This window comes from Dendrobates tinctorius, unplaced genomic scaffold (assembly GCF_039654945.1).
Source record: "Dendrobates tinctorius isolate UK_male_01 unplaced genomic scaffold, ASM3965494v1 ptg000016l, whole genome shotgun sequence".
Classification (NCBI taxonomy): domain Eukaryota; kingdom Metazoa; phylum Chordata; class Amphibia; order Anura; family Dendrobatidae; genus Dendrobates; species Dendrobates tinctorius.
In genome coordinates this window covers 45,229,199-45,249,775 of record NW_027361684.1, presented here as the reverse complement: position 1 = coordinate 45,249,775, position 20,577 = coordinate 45,229,199, and positions in this window count along the sequence as shown.

Sequence of the window (20,577 nt, the reverse complement as noted above, 5' to 3'; positions counted from 1 at the left end):
CCAGGAAAAACACGGCGTCCGTGCTTTTGGCATTACATACTGAGCACTCTATAACTTCTGACAAGTGACTGTCATACACTATGACAGTCACTAGTCATAGTGTACACTATGTAATAATACACTTACATAGAATACACTGTGTAAGAGACAGCACTGTACATAACAGCAGAGGAAGCTATATAATAAGGGATGGCACCATGTATAACTAGAGAGGATGGTACGTAATAAGGGACGGTGGTATACATAATAAAAGAGGAAACTATGTAACTAAGGATGGTGCTATACAGAATTAGTGAGTACACTATATGCTAAGGGATTGTGTTATACATAGTAAGTACGTATACTATATGCTAAGGGACTGTGTCAGACATAATAAGTGAGTACACTATATACTAAGGGACTGTGTTAGACATGTGTTAGACATAATAAGCGATAGTAATGTCTTCCTCCACCTCCCCCTGTTCCTAAGTCCATTATAAGTCCCCCTTCCTCCCATCCTAATCTCCTACACCCCTCATTGTCCTCCTCTCCTCACATACCATTATTGCCCTCTTTCCCACCTCCATCATTGCCTTCTCCCCCACCACTATCACTGCTTTCTCCCCTGCCACCCCATCAATGCCCTTTCCACCACCACCATCATTGCCTTCTCCCCCACCCCATCATTGCCCTTTCCACCACTTCTATCATTTCCTCTTCCCCACCATCCCCATCATTGCCCTCTCCATCACCCCCATCATGGCCTTCTCCCCATCACCCCCATCATGGCCTTCTCACCATGACCTCCATCATGGCCTTCTCCCCATCACCTCCATCATGGCCTTCTCCCCATCACCTCTATCATGGTCTTCTTCCCATCTCCTCCATCATGGCCTTCTCCCCATCACCTCCATCATGGCCTTCTCCCCATCACCTCCATCATGGCCTTCTCCCCATCACCTCCATCATGGCCTTCTCCCCATCACCTCCATCATGGTCTTCTCCCCATCTCCTCCATCATGGCCTTCTCCCCATCACCTCCATCTTGGTCTTCTCCCCATCTCCTCCATCATGGCCTTCTCCCCATCACCTCCATTATGGCCTTCTCCCCATCACCTCCATTATGGCCTTCTCCCCATCACCCCTTCATGGCCTTCTCCCCATCACCCCTTCATGGCCTTCTCCCCATCACCCTATCATGGCCTTCTCCCCATCACGGCCTTCTCCCCATCACCTCCATCACGGCCTTCTCCCCATCACCTCCATCACCTCCATCATGGCCTTCTCCCCATCACCCCATCATGGCCTTCTCCCCATCATGGCCTTCTCCTCATCACCCCATCATGGCCTTCTCCCCATCACCCCATCATGGCCTTCTCCACCTACACACACAAACACATCGATCCACACACACATGCACACGACACATACATACACACACATCCACTCCACACACATACTACATACTACATCATTGCCTTCTCCCCATCACTCCCCATCACTCCCATCATCATACTACATATCTACACACACATACACAGTCACATGCACACACACACAGCAGCAGTGACAGGCAGCACAGTACCTCACATGTCCGCTCCGCAGCATCACCGCCTCCGCCCTCCGGCAGCTTCCTGTGTCTCTGACGTCATTCAGCGGTGCTGCTCTCTGTGCCAGAAAGACACAGGAACCGCTGGCGCCGGACAGGAAGGATCTTTGCAGCTCTGCTCCTGCTGTTTTCTCTTGCAGGCAGCAGAGCTGTTGGGATCGCTCCTTGCCCACCGCTACACGAGGGCAATCTGGCCAGGGCCCCCCCGGAGCCTTGGGCACGGAGAAACCGGCCAGATTGCCCTCATCATTAGCCGCCCTGCAGGGGCCCCCTGGAGTCTCTGGGCCCCGGTGCAGTGCACCGGTTGAACCGGCAGTATGTCCGCCCATAGCACTGGGCCTAATGTTATAATATGAGGCAGTGCAGATCCGCGATTATTTTCTCATGTCGATTTGGCATTAGAAAACAATTGCAGCATGCTGCGGGTGCATCCGATGAATGGCTCATGCACACCCATACAAGCACTGGCGGACACAAACAGAAAAGAGGCCCTGTGCAAGAACAATATATGGGCCCATGAGCTCCTAAAAATGCAAAAATGCACATGCTTTGGGGGTATAAATGGACCGAACATGTTCCACCAATGATATGTCCGCTCCTGCATACAAGTCTATGGGTACAAGTGAAACATAGGATTGCACTCTGATATCATCCGAGTGCAGTCCGATATATGGCCACAGAGACAATGGAGAAGATGACGAAATCAAAGCAATTAATTTTCCCGAGGGGCCACATGAGAGACCATGACTGTCGTGGAGGGCCGAACCAATAGCTTGAAATTAATTCTACTCAATATTAATTTATTAATATTAATTGTATCACTTAATATTGAGCAAAATTAAGTATGCTGACACCCCCTATATATCTTTAAATCCCCCCACAGCCCCTTATATACAGCATGAGCCTCACACAGCCTACTACATATTCAGCATGAGCCCCACACAGCCTCCCTATATACTGCATGAGCCCCACACAGCCTTCCCATATACTGCATGATAGTATACAGCCTTCCCATAGCCTCCCCATGTGCTCCATGTCACCCCCATAGAATCCCCTTGTTTACTTCCATATAATCCTCACGTCCACCCCATAGAATCCCCATGGTCACCCCCATAGAAAACCCATATTCACCCCCACAGAATCCCCATGTTCATCCACATGAAAAAAAAAATGCCACATACTCGCCTCGGTCCCGTTCCCAGGTGCCTTGCTGCTGCTTCTGTCTTCGATGCGCGGACTCTCCGGCGGTACACGGCTGGTGCGATGAAATAACGTCATCTTGTCAGCTGTTTCACATGCTGATTGGTGGAGGAAGTGGTCAGAGACCCCTCCTCCACCAATGCTGACAGCGCCTAGGGAGACAGCGAGCGGGAGGGCACAGTGCGGCCCGCGGATCTCAGATTTCCAGCCCCATGGCTGTCTTGGTCCGCAGGCCGGACTGAGACAGCCAGAGGGTTGGATGTGGCCTGCGGGCCGCACTTTGCCCAGGTCTGCACTAAGGTGACCCTCAGTTCAAACTCTGGCAGAGTTTGATCCAAGTGACATTAACATAATCAGTCCGATTTTTTCGCATGAGAATTGATGGATGTGTGACCCCATCCTTACATATAATGCAGCAAACTTTTTTTGACTGATCTGGTAAGGTAGTGAAATAGTGCCAAGAGAGGATGTTGAATCTATTGGGATGCACACGGTTTAGGTTTAAGGATAAACCAAGGAGCTACATCTATACTCACACAAAGATTTTTCGAGGTGGAAAAATGTTGAGTTTTTCAAGAGGAATCTGTTCAGGAAGCACTATTTTATTTTTTTTTTTTTAGGGTATGTTTCTTAATTTTTCAAAGAGAAATTTTTTAGCAGATTAGTTCCAAAATGCACATCAAAAACTTCTTCAAATTACCGTACATGTCACTTATTTGCAGTGAATTTCTCATAGACTACACTCCAAACTTGACATTGTCAAGTAGAGTTGGTTGTATCAATTCACCGGGCTCAATCCATCAGCCACGTCAGCAATTTGTGGTTGCTGGACGGTAGCCTTGAGAAACGCCTCATACCTGATGGCATCCATGGCTTGTCTTCTGATTAGCCATTATGGTGCATTAACACATGTGTCTCAGGCTGCAATGTTGATTTTGCACCAGACCAGTTTTTCAAAAGAGGAGCCTGCGGATGCCGCTAGGTAGGAGGCCATTCTGAAGCTATCCTTAAGCAGTAACAGATTTCGAATGTGGTAGATTGATTGGGTCCTGTAAATTGACTAACACCAACTCTACTGTTGAGTCAAAAAGCTACAAAACACTATGAGGAAAAAAATTGCTTCAAAAAATACTTCAGAAAAAAAATCCTGATGTGGATGCCTCTTCACAATGCAGCTTTCATTTTAACACAGCATGTTAAAAAATGAAAGCTGACCTCTAATTGTTTGCTATTAGAAACTAAGACATCTTTCGTTTTAGACGGGTTTGATACTTGTAGCAGGAAGCAATCGTAGTCAGTCTGCGCCCAGGTTAGAGCAGGCGTAGTGTGCTGGTGGAACAAATTGGAGCAGGCAGCAAATAGGCAGACATGTTCAAATCCAGTATACAGGCCAGGTTAATATCGGGAATGAAGGATCCAGTGCAGGCTGTCCCAGTAGTTTCCTGCGGGACGGGAAGCGATGATGACCACTTCTTATGTTACTTGAGGCCTGTGATTTGAACAACACAAAATCAGAGACACAGCCAATGTCACAAATCATGTCACTATTTGGCTAATAGGAGTCAAAGAACAGAGCTGATTGTTCATCATTTATGAGATGAATGCTCTTCCCGCCTTTCACCGTTCCACCATCCCACACTTGGGCAGAATGCTGTGTATCAGTAAACCGATAAGACAGTCAAGGAGGAGCGAACTTTAATTGATCTACTGCTGACTTGTAAAAACATTTTAAATCCTTTCCGAGCCCAGATACATATCTGAGTAATGGCATTCCCATCTTGTTAGGTTTATGACCACAAGGTCTCGTATGACCCATGTCATGTACCATAAGATTGTCATGGTATAAAGCATTGTCCTACTTTATAGAATATATGATTTACAAGTAAGATTGTCCTAAGATTTAAAGTAATTTATTTTATTGCATTTAAAAAGGAATTTTCCGAGTGGGGTCACTGAAATATTTTTGTTCTCATTTCACAACTATCTGTTCATTCTTCAATTCTGTTTCTCACCTGACACAGCTGTGTTCCTTTGCTCCCCCCCATCCCATCCTCTGTATTTTAGTACAGCTGTTCCCCCTCTCTCTCATGTGCTGTGTTTCAGCATTAGGTTTTCTGTGTCCAGGGAATTTCAGCTGGAAGCCAACAGCAATATGTGTCTTGGCCAATGCGTGTGTCTCTGCAGCCAGGTGAGGCACCGATCCAGTCCCAGCTGCCAGGAGAAGCCTGAAAGTGCAGCCTTTGGTATAAATATCAGCAGAAAATAAACAGGAAGCCTGGAATTACAGACAGACACTGTCTGCCAGGGATACAGGACAGTCACCTCAAGGTCTATTGGTCATCTTGATCGATGTTGGTTCCCCTTACCAGAAGAGTTATGTTCTGTAAGTGTGTTAGGCCAGGTAACTTAATCACAGTGATTCCTATGGAGCATTTGCCAGGTTCTTGTTGTAGAAATAAAGTGCTCTTGTCTATTTGTCCATCTATCTTGTTATAGAAATTGCAGCTCCAAAACTTCTCCATTATGTTATTGCTGAAAATGTGTCAGACTGTCTTATTAAAATATGAATGTACTGTTGCATAATGTGTCCTTAGTGCAGGAGTCGGGAACCTATGGCTCAGGAGCCAGATGTGGCTCCTTTGATGGCTGCATCTGGCTCTCAGACAAATCTTTAACAAAAAAAATGAAGGAAACCACTGATTTCCGAAATGCATAGGATGAGTTTGGTCCTACAGCACCTCATACTTGCGGCGGTCACGTGGGCTACACGTGACCGCTGACGTCACGCAGGTCTTGCAATCTCCGGTCACCATCATACCACAGGACTCGACCGCAGCACCTGAACAGCTACGCCTTCTCGATAAAAGGAGCGGAGCACGATTTATAAAAGTCTTTCACTGAGCTCACTAAAAGAAAAAATCAACCAATATACAAACTTACTTCGGTGTGTACTGATGGTGCTCCGTACATGGTGGGGAAAGCCAAAGGATTCGTAGCGCTTTTTAGTGAACATGAAAAGATACCTATCCTAAGTTTTGATTGCATCCTATATCAGGAGACACTTTGTGCTCAGATGTGTGGTGAGCAGCTTAGTGAGGTGATGTTGCTGGTCATTCAGTTGGTCAACTTTATTGTTGCCCGAGCTTTAAATGATCGCCAGTTTAAAACATTGCTGGATGAAGCTGGCAATAAATATCCTGGTCTGCTTCTGCACAGCAATGTGCATTGGTTGTCAAGAGGGAAGGTGATCAGCTGTTTCACGGCTTGTCTGAGAGAAATTTGGACTTTTCTTGAAATGAAAAACATCAAGCATCCTGAGTTAGCTAGCACTGAGTGGCTCTTCAAGTTCTACTATGGCCTGTTTCACACTTCAGTCTTCTGGCGTCAGTCAAAATCCGTCGTCGTGACAGAGCGACGGATCCGTCGAAAATAGTGAAAAACAGATGCAAACGTATGCAACTAATCCATTTTTTTGGATGGATCCGTCTAGCGGATCCGCTGAAAAATGGATCCGTTTCATCAGTCGCATCCATTTTTTTTCATCCGTTTCTTCCTCTTTTTCGATGGATCCGTTTTTTCTAAAGCCTGATGGGAGGCTCCAAAAACATGATTGGCTACTGGAAAGTACTGGAAACATATATCTTGATTGTTTGAACAACCCATCTTTGAAAGGTTGTAGAGCAAGTGGCAGAGATGGAAGGAGTTCTGGCGAACATTGTGAGCATATATGCAGATTTTGCTTTTGATGCCAATTGGTTGGCAGTGATTGTTCGTGACAAGGAGGAAGCAAGACAGCGCATCCTGCGTCAGCGGCGGTAGAGACATCTTTGGATCCATTCGATCAATGCAAGGCGAATGACACGTGGGGTCTATTCAAAGCTTTATATGGAGTTGAGGCAAAACCCTGAAAAGTTCTTCAAATATTTACGCATGAGACCTGAAAACTTTGACATTTTATTGGCATGGGTTGGAAAACTAATCAGGAGAAAGGTCACCTATTTGTGCTTTTCCATATCACCGGCGGAGCGTCTGATGGTGACTCTTCGGTAAGCCTTTATTTTGTTTTTTTATGCTTTCTCATTCAGCAGACTTATAACTGTCATGTTGTTGCTGGTAGTTTGTATTAATTATTGTCTTTGCCTTTTTTAACAGATTCCTTGCAACTGGAGAATCCTTTTCCACCCTCCATTGTCAATTCCGGCTTGGAATTTCTACAATCTCAGAAATAGTAATACAGACCTGCTGGGCATTGTGGGATTGTTTACAGGAGGAGTACATCCCACATCCAACACAGGAGTGGTGGCTGGAGATTGCTGATAATTTTCAAGAGATATGCCAGTTTCCAAATTGCTTGGGTGCAGTAGATAGGAAGCACCTAAGCATTGTTAAACCTGCTGGATCGAGCTCAAAATATTTTAACTATAACAAATATTTTTCAATTGTACTGATGGCCATTGCCGATGCCCAATGCAAATTCATAGCGGTGGATATTGGTGCCTATGGCCGCTCAAATGATTCGCAGGTTTTTAAAATTTCAGCAATGGGGCATCGTTTATACGGAGACACATTTGAATTTCTACCTCCAAGACCACTCCCTGGAATTTCTGGCCCACCAATGCCATTTGTGTGTGTTGGAGACGAAGCCTTTCAACTTTCACCACACCTGCTCAAGCCATATGGAAGTAGTGGATTGTCGCAAAGGAAAAGAATATTTAACTATCTTTTAACACTAGTGCGAAGAGTGGTGGAGTGTGCCTTCAGGATTCTAACAGCAAAATGGCGAGTCCTGCTGACAGCTATCAAACTGCAAACTGAGACTGTGGATGAGGTGGTGAAGGCTTGTGTGGTCCGGCACAATTTTGTCATATCCAAGGAACAGGTTGCCATGGAGGAAAATGTGTCCGAAACCACATTGCGTGATTATGAAAATATAAATTTTCGGAGTGCTATTGCAGTTTCCAGAATGAGGGACAAATTTGCTGACTACTTTATGTCACCTGAAGGAAGAGTTGATTGACAGGATGACATGGTTTGATATGTTTGGGTTTTGATATAATGTATGTTGGGAGTACCAAAGTTATTGCTTAAGTCACACTTGTGATTATTGCATGTTTTTTGTATTAACCCAAGTTTTTTTCCAGGTGTGTTTTGTACCAAGTTTTGTGTCAGGCACACTTGTGATTAAACCATGTTTTTTTTATTAAACAAAGTTTTGTACCAGTGACACTTGTGATTATACCATATTTTTAGTTATACCATGTTTTTGGTATAATACAATTTTTTTTACCACTCACACTTGTGCTTATACCATGTGTTTTGTTATATATACACCATGTTTTTGTTCTACCATGTTTTTGTATTAACCAAAGCTTTTTACCAGTCACACTTGTGATTATGTTTTTTGTATTAACCTAAGTTTTGTTCCTTCCCCAAAGTTGGGGTATTTTTTTGTAAACCCACATTTTTTTTACCTTTACAACTTATGTTGTATGTTTAGTACCTTTTATACAAAGTGTTGTATTGTAAGTTAAATTAAATTCAATTGACAGCCAGTAAATGATTTTTGAAACAAAAAACTTGTTTTATTTAACATAAAAAATGTACAAATCTGTAAACTGTCGGGTGGAGATAGTATCAGAGGGGCTGGAAGGGTGGACCACGTCGATAGTGGGGGAAAGGCGACCGGGTTTGGGTTGTTCTGAAGTGGAAGGTGACGAGAAAACATGAGGTTGAGCAGGGAGGACAGGTTGGGCGGGGGGTTGGGTTGGGGTAGGTGGGAAATGATATGGTTCAGGAATCTGGGCCGGGGAAGGAAACTGTGAGGAAGGCATCTGGTACTGGGACGGATTCTGGAAGTGGGACGGATTCTGGAACTGGGATGGATTTTGGGAACGGCAAGGAGTTGGGTACTGGGAAAGATTGGGAGGAGGGACAGTGGCTGAAGGGGGGAAGTGTGGGAGGAACTACTGTGGTAGGTATAGGGCCTTGGGAGATGGCTTGCGCTAGAGCAGCCTGGCAGCCTTGCATTACATACATCTGCTGATCAGGAGTTTCCATGCTCGCGAGGACCGACTGAAAATAAAAGTGATTCGGCATTCTACTTGCATCTGAATGCATTCTATCCAGACGACTGCTGAGTTCAAGGATGCTGGTGTTCAACATGTTGAACCCAGCAGTCACTTCCTAGGCCAAAAGTTTTATTGCGTTCTGGAAGGCTACATTCAGATGCAAGAAGTCAGGCGCATAGCTCCTTTCATGACCCCTCAGGAGCTGCCGGCCAGAACCCAAAGGTGTTCTTGAGGTGGCGGCAGTGTCAGAGGGATGGGGTAAAGAGAAAGCTACCTCGTCACCAGCAGCTTCATGTAACGATGTCTGCCCTGATGCTCCAGTGCTGGTGGATGGGGCCGAGGGACCAGAATTGAGGGAAGGGTCAGACAAAGGGTCAAAGGGTCAGACGGGTCGGGTCTCTCGACATGGCCCACAGTGGCGGACTCCTGTGGGATTGCTCCAGAGGAGTCCAACTCTGCAGCAGGCTTCCAAGTGCTACAAAGGGTGCTATGAAAGAAAAGAAAAAAAAAATATGTTGATTTTGCATAGCCATGGCTGAAACCCAAAAATAAGGTTAGACATGTAAACATTGTGACTTCATAAATGGGTTGTGGAATATTTACCTTCTGTTCACCATCGTCGCCCAGAGGAACGACAGGGCTCTTGCATATTTGTAGTGGCTCCTGTGTCCTCCAGATCTGCTCGGGGCCCGCATCTCCTTGTTGAACTCCCTCTTGAAGCGATCCCTGAGTGACCGCCACCGCCTGATTACCCTTTCACCTGTAAAGTGAAAACACAAATTGGTTACAACACATTCCGTTCTGCAACCTAAATTCCATAAATGTGAATACTTACGCGCTTGAGTCTGCTGCAGAGGTTCGAGGTGCTCCCAGTTGTCCACAACGATAAAACATTTGCTCCCATAGCCAACGGGTGATAAATTGATCAGCATGGCGGCGGTCACCCATGTTCTACAGCAGCTCCCGTTCTCATACCTCTTCAATGAGGCGGTCCACGTCCAGACCGCTGTCCTCACCATCCGATTCGGGAGCACGCTGTGAAGACTGTTAAAAAATAAACAAAAAAAACATTAAACTGCAAACCACATCTAATATATATTAAAAAAAATACTTACTGTAGGCTGACCGCCACGGCGATCGCGCCTCGGACCCTGGGAGCTGCTGGGAGTACCTCGATGGCAATGGCCAGAATGTTCAGCAGACTAGAAAAAAAATGTTGGATGTAGGCATATGTTTTGTGTGTACTGTATGATCTGTTTTTTATGTGTTGGGTGCACTGTGATGTCTGTAGGAACTGTTTCTGAGAAATGGGTTGTGGAATATTTACCTTCTGTTCACCATCGTCGCCCAGAGGAACGACAGGGCTCTTGCATATTTGTAGTGGCTCCTGTGTCCTCCAGATCTGCTCGGGGCCCGCATCTCCTTGTTGAACTCCCTCTTGAAGCGATCCCTGAGTGACCGCCACCGCCTGATTACCCTTTCACCTGTAAAGTGAAAACACAAATTGGTTACAACACATTCCGTTCTGCAACCTAAATTCCATAAATGTGAATACTTACGCGCTTGAGTCTGCTGCAGAGGTTCGAGGTGCTCCCAGTTGTCCACAACGATAAAACATTTGCTCCCATAGCCAACGGGTGATAAATTGATCAGCATGGCGGCGGTCACCCATGTTCTACAGCAGCTCCCGTTCTCATACCTCTTCAATGAGGCGGTCCACGTCCAGACCGCTGTCCTCACCATCCGATTCGGGAGCACGCTGTGAAGACTGTTAAAAAATAAACAAAAAAAACATTAAACTGCAAACCACATCTAATATATATTAAAAAAAATACTTACTGTAGGCTGACCGCCACGGCGATCGCGCCTCGGACCCTGGGAGCTGCTGGGAGTACCTCGATGGCAATGGCCAGAATGTTCAGCAGACTAGAAAAAAAATGTTGGATGTAGGCATATGTTTTGTGTGTACTGTATGATCTGTTTTTTATGTGTTGGGTGCACTGTGATGTCTGTAGGAACTGTTTCTGAGAAACTTACACTCTGCGCGGCCGCTCCAGGCATTTCTCCACCCTGTCCGTCTCCTTCTGCGAGACCCTCTGCTGCTTCAGCTTCCTGTGAAAACATAATTAATGCATATAGTGTTAACCCAAAATTTTAACAATAACAAACATTTTTTTTTTTTAATTACCTCAATTCGCCGACGCTGTGAGGGAGGGCTCCCAGAAGCAGACATAATGGCTGTGTTTTTATCTGCAAGTAGAAAGACACTTGTTAGCAACTATACAAATTATATGTAAAGCTTTATGCCCTTTAATACTTACATCAGGAGTTTAGATGCTGGCCTGGTCAGTCCCTGCTTTGATCTGCAAGTAAAAAGACACCTGTTGGATTATGTGTAGTAAAATAATCTACATAGGATCCCCACCTTAAAAAAAAGTTAACTACTTTAATAGATTTCTAAACTACCCAGCTCAAATCTTATATCTGAGCAATGTTCAAGCAGGCAAACCATCACCCTTCTATAACCCCAAAAAATCTACCAAGGCACACAAGTCTGACCTTGATATCCTCCTTCGATGCGCAAGCTGCCAAACCCTCCAGCTCCTGTTACCCCCCAAAAAAGTAACCTAGACCTTGCAAACGATACCCTCCTTCAAACCCCCCACTTGAAGATATATTGACCACAGATGCTATTTTAAAATATCCCTTTAAAAAATTTAAATACCCAATTTCTGCTCTCAACCTTTTTATACACCTTTTATTTAAACAAATAGACCCTCAACCAACTTTGTATTGCATGTTGTGCTTTCCTGTTTTTCATAAACCACACTTTAAAAGTTACCTTGGTGAAATGATACTACGGATAGTTTTTGGATAAATTTTTTTTTTTTAATTTTCTTATATTTTTTAAAAAAAAGTAGGAGCTACACTGCTCTTTATTTTAAATACAAGTACATGAAAATTAAAAAAAATAAATTATAAATTAAAAGGCACACACAGGCCACACACAAACACATACACACACACCCCGCCATCACACACACATGCAACATGCCACACAGGCACACACACACCGCAGAACTTTGTTTGAAATACATCTAAAGTATTAGGCCGGGGTCACACTGGCGAGGAATATGGCCGAGTGAGAGGCGCTAAAAGCACGCATTAGACACGGACCAATGATTCTCTATGGGGTCCCTCGCACCAGCCGTATATTTCTCATCCGTATTCTACGCTCCGTGCCAATTGCAGCATGCTGCGATTGTCAGCGTACTACGCCCGTAGTACGCCAATGTAAGTCTATGGGCGCGCAAAAAATACGGATTACACACGGACCACACATGTGACTTGCGAGAAATACGCACCCGGTGTCTCTTAGCAAAGCCGGCAATTCAGTGCGCTATACAGTAAACTCACACTGACAGGTTTAATAAAGAAACGAATGAATAGATATATACACATAGAATACAGATATATATATATATATATATATATATATATATACGCATTCTATGTGTCTATATCTTTTCTTTCATTTCTTTATTAAAACGAAAATCTCGCCATACGGATGCCATACGGATTACATACGGATGCTGACATGCGCAAAATACGCGACCACACCTTGCTTACGGATGACATACGGAGCACTGTTTAGGGGTCATTCATCCGTATTATGCATGTAAAATACTGACCGCATTTTGCGTCGGTTAGTGTGACCCCGGCCTTACAAAAAATGCCTGGCTGGACACACACACACGCAGCACACACACACACGCACACACCGCCATCACACACACATGCCACAGAGACACACATGCCACACTACTTTGTTGAAAATACATGTACAGTATAAAAAACAAAACAACTACGGCTGGACACACACACACTCACCGCACCTCACGCTGGCTGGCAGTCCTTTTGCTGGCTGGCAGGACTCTTGGTGGCTGGCAATCCTTTTGCTGGCTGGCAGGTTGCTGGCAGGCTTTTGGCTGCCTGGCAGGTTGCTGGCAGGCTTCTGGCTGGCGGTCATGTTGCTGGCAGGCTTCTTCCTTCTATGCTTCTTGCTAGCACAATGAGGAATGAAGCCACATGGCAGGTTTATATAGATTTTGGGGCTGTCTGGCCAATTGGCTGCTAAATACAGATTTGGAGCATGCTCAGTGTAAAAAAAAAACGGAATCCGTCGCTGGATTCAGTTATTCGACAGACAGCGATGGATACTGAGCCCATAGGCTTCCATTTTAGCCAACGACAGACGCCTCTGGATCGTTGCTGTCCGACTTTTCGATGCAGACAAAAAACGTTACTTTGTCCATCCTCCAGACGACGGATATACAAATTCCGACGGATCCAGCGCCCTTTGGATGAAACCCAAGGCCATCCGTCGTAATTCGTCGCTAATACAAGTCTATTGGGAAAAAGACAAATCCAGCGGGCAAATCCATTGGATCTGTTTTTTTCTGCTAACGACGGATTTTGACTGACGCCAAAAGACTGAAGTGTGAAACAGGCCTTAGAGTGCAAGATTATCATTATACGAGTGATCCCCTTATACTCTTCCAGTGTAAATGACCATAACACTATTATGCCATATAAAAGATTTTTTTTAAGTGTAGCACTTGCCATGATTAGTAAGATGGTATCTGTCTTTTTTCTCTCTCAGAAGACCAGATGTGGTTAATATACTGAACATAATCTAGATACATTGTTATAAACATAATAACAAGCTAGGATGAATTCCAATGGGCGGCCACGGTGACCAAATATATCTTTATGACTTTTAAGGGTCCCCAAGAACTTTACAGCTAATTATGCATGATATCATATTTAATTGGTCTCCAAGTCACAGGACTATGTTACATTTATTTGTCCCATCCCATGAAAAATTGGACTGCTGTATCATTGGTGGTAATTCAAATATAACATCATGCTGTGATGGACAATTGATGAGGACAGCTAATGAGGAGATAAAAGAATTTTAGCTGCTGGGTCCCAGTAGAACATTTTTAAAAATCGTTCCCTTTCTGAGCTCTTCTTAGCAGTCAAGAATTACTATGGACTGCAACATCTTAAGTTTAAATCTAATGTCAATTAACTAACCCTTCACAGAAATTATATGATTATACATTTTATTTTTTCGATTTTCCATATGTTACTTGGAACTTTTAATTGTACTATTAAAATGTACAAGTAGTCTTTCAAAAAAAATACGTTTTTAAATGCTCTTTGTCAATAAGAAATATTTGGCTATTGAAATGTAGAAATAAAAAAACAAAGAAATGAAAAGTGTTGGGAGTTATGTTACCTACATAATTATTTGATCCCTTGCTGATTTTGTAAGTTTGCCCACTGGCAAAGACATGAACAGTCTCATTATTTTAAGGATAGGTTAGTTTTAACATTGCGAGATAGAATATCAAAAATAAAGTCCAGAAAATCACATTGTATACATTATTTACATTTATTTGCATTTTGCAGTGAGAAATAAGTATTTGATCCCTCTGACAAACAAGACTTAATACTTGGTGGCAAAACCCCTGTTGGCAAGCACCTCAGTCAGACGTTTTTTGTAGTTGATGATGAGGTTTACGCACATGTCAGGAGGATTTTTGGTCCACTCCTCTTTGCAGATCATGTCTAAATCATTAGAATTTTGAGACTGTCGCTTGGCAACTAAGAGCTTCAACTCCTTCCATAAGTTTTCTATGGGATTAAGGTCTGGAGACTGGTGAGGCCACTCTTTGACCTTAATGTGCTTCTTTTTGAGCCACTCCTTTGTTGCCTTGGCTGTATGTTTTGGGTCATTGTCTTCCACGACCCATTTTTAATGTCCTGGCGGAGGGAAGGAGGTTGTCACTCAGGATTTTATGGCACATGGCTACATCCATTCTCCCATAGATGCGGCGAAGTAGTCCTGTGCCCTTAGCAGAGAAAACCCCCCAAAACATAACGTTTCCACCTCCATGTTTGAGAGTGGTGATGGTGTTCTTTGGTTCATAGGCAGCATTTCTCTTCCTCCAAACACGGTGAGTTGAGTTAATGCCAAAGAGCTTAATTTTTGTCTCATCTGACCACATCACTTTCTCCCAATCACTCACAGAATCATCTAAGTGTTCATGGGCAAACTTCATACGGGCCTGCACATGTGCCTTCTTGAGAAGGGAAACCTTGCGGGTACTGCAGGATTTTTAACCTTTATGATGTAATGTGTTACCAATGATGTTCTTGGTGACTGTGGTCCCAGCTGCCTTGAGATCATTAACAAGTTCCCCTGTGTAGTTTTAGGCTGATCTCTCACCTTCCTCATGATCAAGGTTGCCCCACGAGGTGATATTTTGCATGGTGCCCCAGATCGATGTCGACTGACAGTCATTTTGTATTTCTTCCATTTTCTTAGTATTGCACCAACGTTGTCTCCTTCTCACCCAGCATCTTACTTATGATTTTGTAGCCTATTCCAGCTTTGTGCAGGTCTATGATCTTGTTCCTGAGATCCTTATAAAGCTCTTTGGTCTTGCCTATGTTGTAGAGGTTAGAGTCTGATTGATTAATTGAGTCTGTGGACAGGAGTCTTATAAAGGTGACTATGTAAGACAGCTGTCTTTAATGCAGATAACAAGTTGATTAGGATTGTCTAACTGGTCTGTAGGAGCCAGAACTCTTAATGGTTGGCAGGGGATCAAGTACTTATTTCTCAATGCAAAACGCAAATAAATTTATATAATTTATGCAATGTGATTTTCTGGATTTTATTTTTGATATTGTAGGATACTAGCAGGAACGCAGGATGCAGTGACAAACAGGAGGCAGAGCAAGAGTTAACAGGTATTTTATGCAGAAAGATAACAGCAGTAAATACTCCACCCAGGGAGTGAGGGGGTAGAGGAATCTAACAACCCACAGAGTAAATGGGGACAGAGCAACAACAGAGGGTCAAATAACAAGTTAACTTATCAGTCTTTGGTTCCTGGTCGGCGGTGGCTGGAAGATCTTACGATGGAGCCGCAGGTGACGCGAGAAGTCTTTGATACGATCATGGAGGAAGGTGTTGCACAGTCTCTGAGTGATGACGAAGTGTCTTGGCTCTCGCACACATGTCATTGTGGTCTTGGAACAAGTTGCGGGCTGAGAGGAGGGCTGAAGCTCTGCAACAGGTGTGCAAAATCCCGGGGTGAAGGCCAAAGTCTCACTATCACAGGCAATGCGCACTAGATGATCAGCACTGCGCAGTGTGTCGGCAGTTAACAGCGGTACATACCGGTTGGTGCTGTTGTAGTCAGAGGTTAGTGAGGAAACAGGCTCAGGAGGTACCCGATCTGTCTGTGCGGGGGATGGAAGGGTGCGATTCGGGCCTGTAGATTGGCATCGGTCAGCGGAGAGGGAGGTCAACCTTCTCCTGGAGCACACATTGGTTACCTGTCAAAAGCCCCGGTTTCGAGCACAGTCCCCTTTATCTCAGACCCGCCCACTTCAGTCAAGTGCAAAGGTCTACTCTGGTCAAAAAGTCCTTCCCCTGGCAACAATGGTGACAGCCCCTACTGTTCCGGCCCAGACATGAGAGACACCACTAGCTCAGTCCATCCTCCTAAATTATTCTATCGTTCAAAGTTAGCCCCTTAATGACCGCCAATACATCTTTTTACTGACCTGAGTTATAAGAGAATTAAGAACTCTTAATGGTTGGTAGGGGATCAAATACTTATTTCTCACTGCAAAATGCAAATAAATTTATATAATGGGATTTTCTGGATTTTATTTTTGATATTCTATCTCTCAATGTTAAAATTAACCTACCCTTAAAATTATAGACTGTTCATGTCTTTGTCAGTGGGCAAACAAAATCAGCAAGGGATCATATAATTATTTCCTTCACTGTAGGTGACATAACTCCTAACACTTTTCATTTCTTTATATATTTTTTTTATTTCTACATTTGAATAGCCATGTATTTCTTTTTGGCGTTGTAGTCCATAGTAACTCTTCACTATATGAAACACTGACATTGGTATAACTCTCGTTTTCCTCAGGTCAGGCACAGATAAGTGGGTGAAAATCCGTTCCATTTTCAACCAGAAAAAATTGTCAATTTTCATCCATATTGTTACCTATATTCCAACTTACATCCATGCGTCATCTGTATGTCCATGTTTTACTTGCGTATGTCCATCCGTTTTTATCGATCAACATTTTAAAAAGTTACAGAACTAAATACTGTTTCCTATATTAAGAATTGCAATGTATCTGTAAAAATGCAGTTGCAATATCAATGAACTGGATGAGATCTGATTTTTTTGTGTGAACCCGTAGACTTGAATAGTCAAGTCTCATCCAACGCATGAAAGAAACTAATAAATACTTCAATGTTTTTTTACAGGACACTTGGTCCGTGTGGAAAATTGTCACCTAATTCTTAGGTTACAAATACTTTAAAACACATTGTTTGAAAGTTTTTAAAGAGAATATTTTGATAAAAAAAAAAAACTGCCATAATTGTTTACAAATGTGTTTTTTTTTAACCTTGAATTTCTGACAATTTTGGTCAGATTTCTGTCCACTGAGCCTAATAATGGAATATCAAAGAAATGTTACTCCATAACAATCAGAAATAAAAAAAACATATATAAACAATACATATTTTGTTGAGATATACAAATATACAATAAAAAGAAAGATTGCAAAATAATAATTAAAATAAAAAAAACAATAAAAACAAAGGAAGGCTTATGAGATACACATAATAATAATGAGAAATTGCAAGGAGTAACCACCTGTCATGTCCCACAACTTGGGAATCATACAGTACTGTACAGTATTGTCATTTTATTGTTGCTGTTCCATTGCTATGCAATCAGGTTTGCCTTTTATGCATTTTGTTAAGCGTTTCCGCAGCGTTTGAGCCGGATCAGACGCTGCAGAAACGCTTAAAAGATGCATCAAATTAATTAGCATGCGTTTTTGGCTTTTTGTGCCAATGCATGCGTTTTTAACCGCTCAGGAATCGCTTAGCGGCTAAAAACGCAGCATGCTCATTAATTCCCGCATTGCTGAGCGTTTTTAGCCATCCCCAATGATCCCAGAAATCGCGTGTCAAAAACGCGTAAAAAATCGCGCAAAAAACGCGCGGAAAAAGACACGCGTTTTCTGGGAAGGGGATCCTTTTCCTGAGCGTTTAAAAACGCTAGCGTGGGCACATAGCCTTAGAGGTTTTTCTTGTTTGTCTCCTCTGCTTTGATGTCAGTAACCCCTCCCTTCTTCTTGCCAGATAGTGTATGTCAGCCATATTAAGAGGCTCGTGTCTTGGAACTCCGATTCAGAATTGTTTTTTTTTACCTACTGTAATTGCGATGACTACAAGAATTCTGCTTGAAATTAAAGCAAATTAAAGCTTGTTTCTGCAAGCTTCATACATGCCTCCTTGCTGTCGAGTTAAGGTATCTGAGGAAGTTCTTGATGTGAGTATTGGTACATAGAAACAGCCATGAATTGGTGTCTATAAAGCTCCATACTCGCAGTCCAATTATGGAGTTTGAATTCACCAGATGGCAGAATACTGCCAATGAATGATGATGACAGGTATGCTTTTGCATGTATATGCACAAAGTTAATTACAATGCAATTATAAAGTTAGAACTTTACAAATTTGGTGCAAAGTAATACACACAAATAGTACAATATAATACACAAAAAATTAATAGTAAAGAGATAAAGATGCTTTATAATATAATACACAAAAAAATCAATAGTAAAGCGATAAAGAAGCATTATAATCAGATGTACCCAAAAACCAAAATAGAATGTGTCACCACTAGAGTTGAGCGATACCGTCCGATACTTCAAAGTATCGTATCGGATGGTATCGGCCGATCTTTAAAAAAAGTATCGGTATCGCCGATTCCGATACCGGAAGTCCCATTCAAGTCTATGGGACTTCCGGTATCGGAATAAGAAAAACCCTTTCCTGCCCTTGTACAGCCTCTCTGGGGTCTGTACGGGCCTTTCGGGGGGCTGTGCCGGCCTGCCAGGGGGTCTGTGCAGGCTCTGGTGGTCTGTGTCGGCCTGCCGGTGGTCTGTGCAGGCTCCGGGGGGGCTGTGCCGGCCTGCTGGGGGGCTGTGCCGGCCTGCCGGGGGGCTGTGCAGGCTCCGGGGGGCTGTGGCGGCCTGCCGGGGGGCTGTGCCGGCCTGCCGGGGGGCTGTGCCGGCCTGCCGGTGGTCTGTGCAGGCTCCGGGGGTCTGTGCAGGCATCGTCCGATGGGACTACAAGTCCCATCGGGCGATGCCTGCTACCATGACAGTGATTGACACATTAGCCAATGATGGGACAGTAGTAGTCCCATCATCCGGCTAATGTGTTAAATGTAAAAAAAAATAAAAAAAAATAAAAAAAAAAATTACATGCTACATACATACAACATGCATACTACATACATGCTACATTCATACTACATACTACATACATGCTACATTCATACTACATAAATACTACATGCAACATACATACTACATATATACTACATGCATGCTACATACATACTGCATGCTACATACATACCACATATATACTACATACATACTACATGCATGCTACATGCATGCTACATGCTACATACATAACACATATATACTACATGCATGCTACATACATACTACATGCTACATACTACATATATATTACATGCATGCTACATACTACATGCTACATACATACTACATATATACTACATGCATGCTACATACATACTGCATGCTACATGCATGCTACATACATACTACATACATACTACATGCTACATACATACTACATATATACTACATACATACTACATACATACTACATGCATGCTACATACATACCACATACATAACACATATATACTACATGCATGCTACATACATACTACATGCTACATACATACCATATACATACTACATGCATGCTACATACATACTACATGCATGCTACATACATACTACATGCTACATACATACTACATATATACTACATGCATGCTACATACATACTACATGCTACATACATACTACATATATACTACATGCATGCTACATACTACATGCTACATACATACTACATATATACTACATGCATGCTACATACATACTACATGCATGCTACATACATACTACATGCTACATACATACCACATACATACCACATACATACTACATGCATGCTACATACATACTGCATGCTACATGCATGCTACATACATACTACATACATACTACATGCTACATACATACCACATATATACTACATACATACAATACATTCATACAATACATACATAGACATACAGTACATATAACATAGAGTAACATACTTACCAATACTTGTCACATTGTTCCCCGAAGCCATTGTCTTTTCCGGAATAAATATTAACATAACAAACCACAAAAATACTCACCCACGATCCGAAGCAGTCCACGAGTGTGTCCCACGACGATCTTGGGTAGAGAACTGCAGCATCAGCTGTTGCTGCCGTTCTCTACGGGCTGCAGGAATCCAATGACGGAAGGTAGGTATCCTTCCGCACTGTATTCCTCCGCCACTTAAAAAAAAAAAAGTCCCTAGTCTCACTTTATGCCATTGCTGTGTGGGAAATTCCCACGCAGCAATGGCATAAAGTGAGACTAGGGACTTTTTTTTTTTAAGTGGCGGAGGAATACAGTGCGGAAGGATACCTACCTTCCGTCATTGGATTC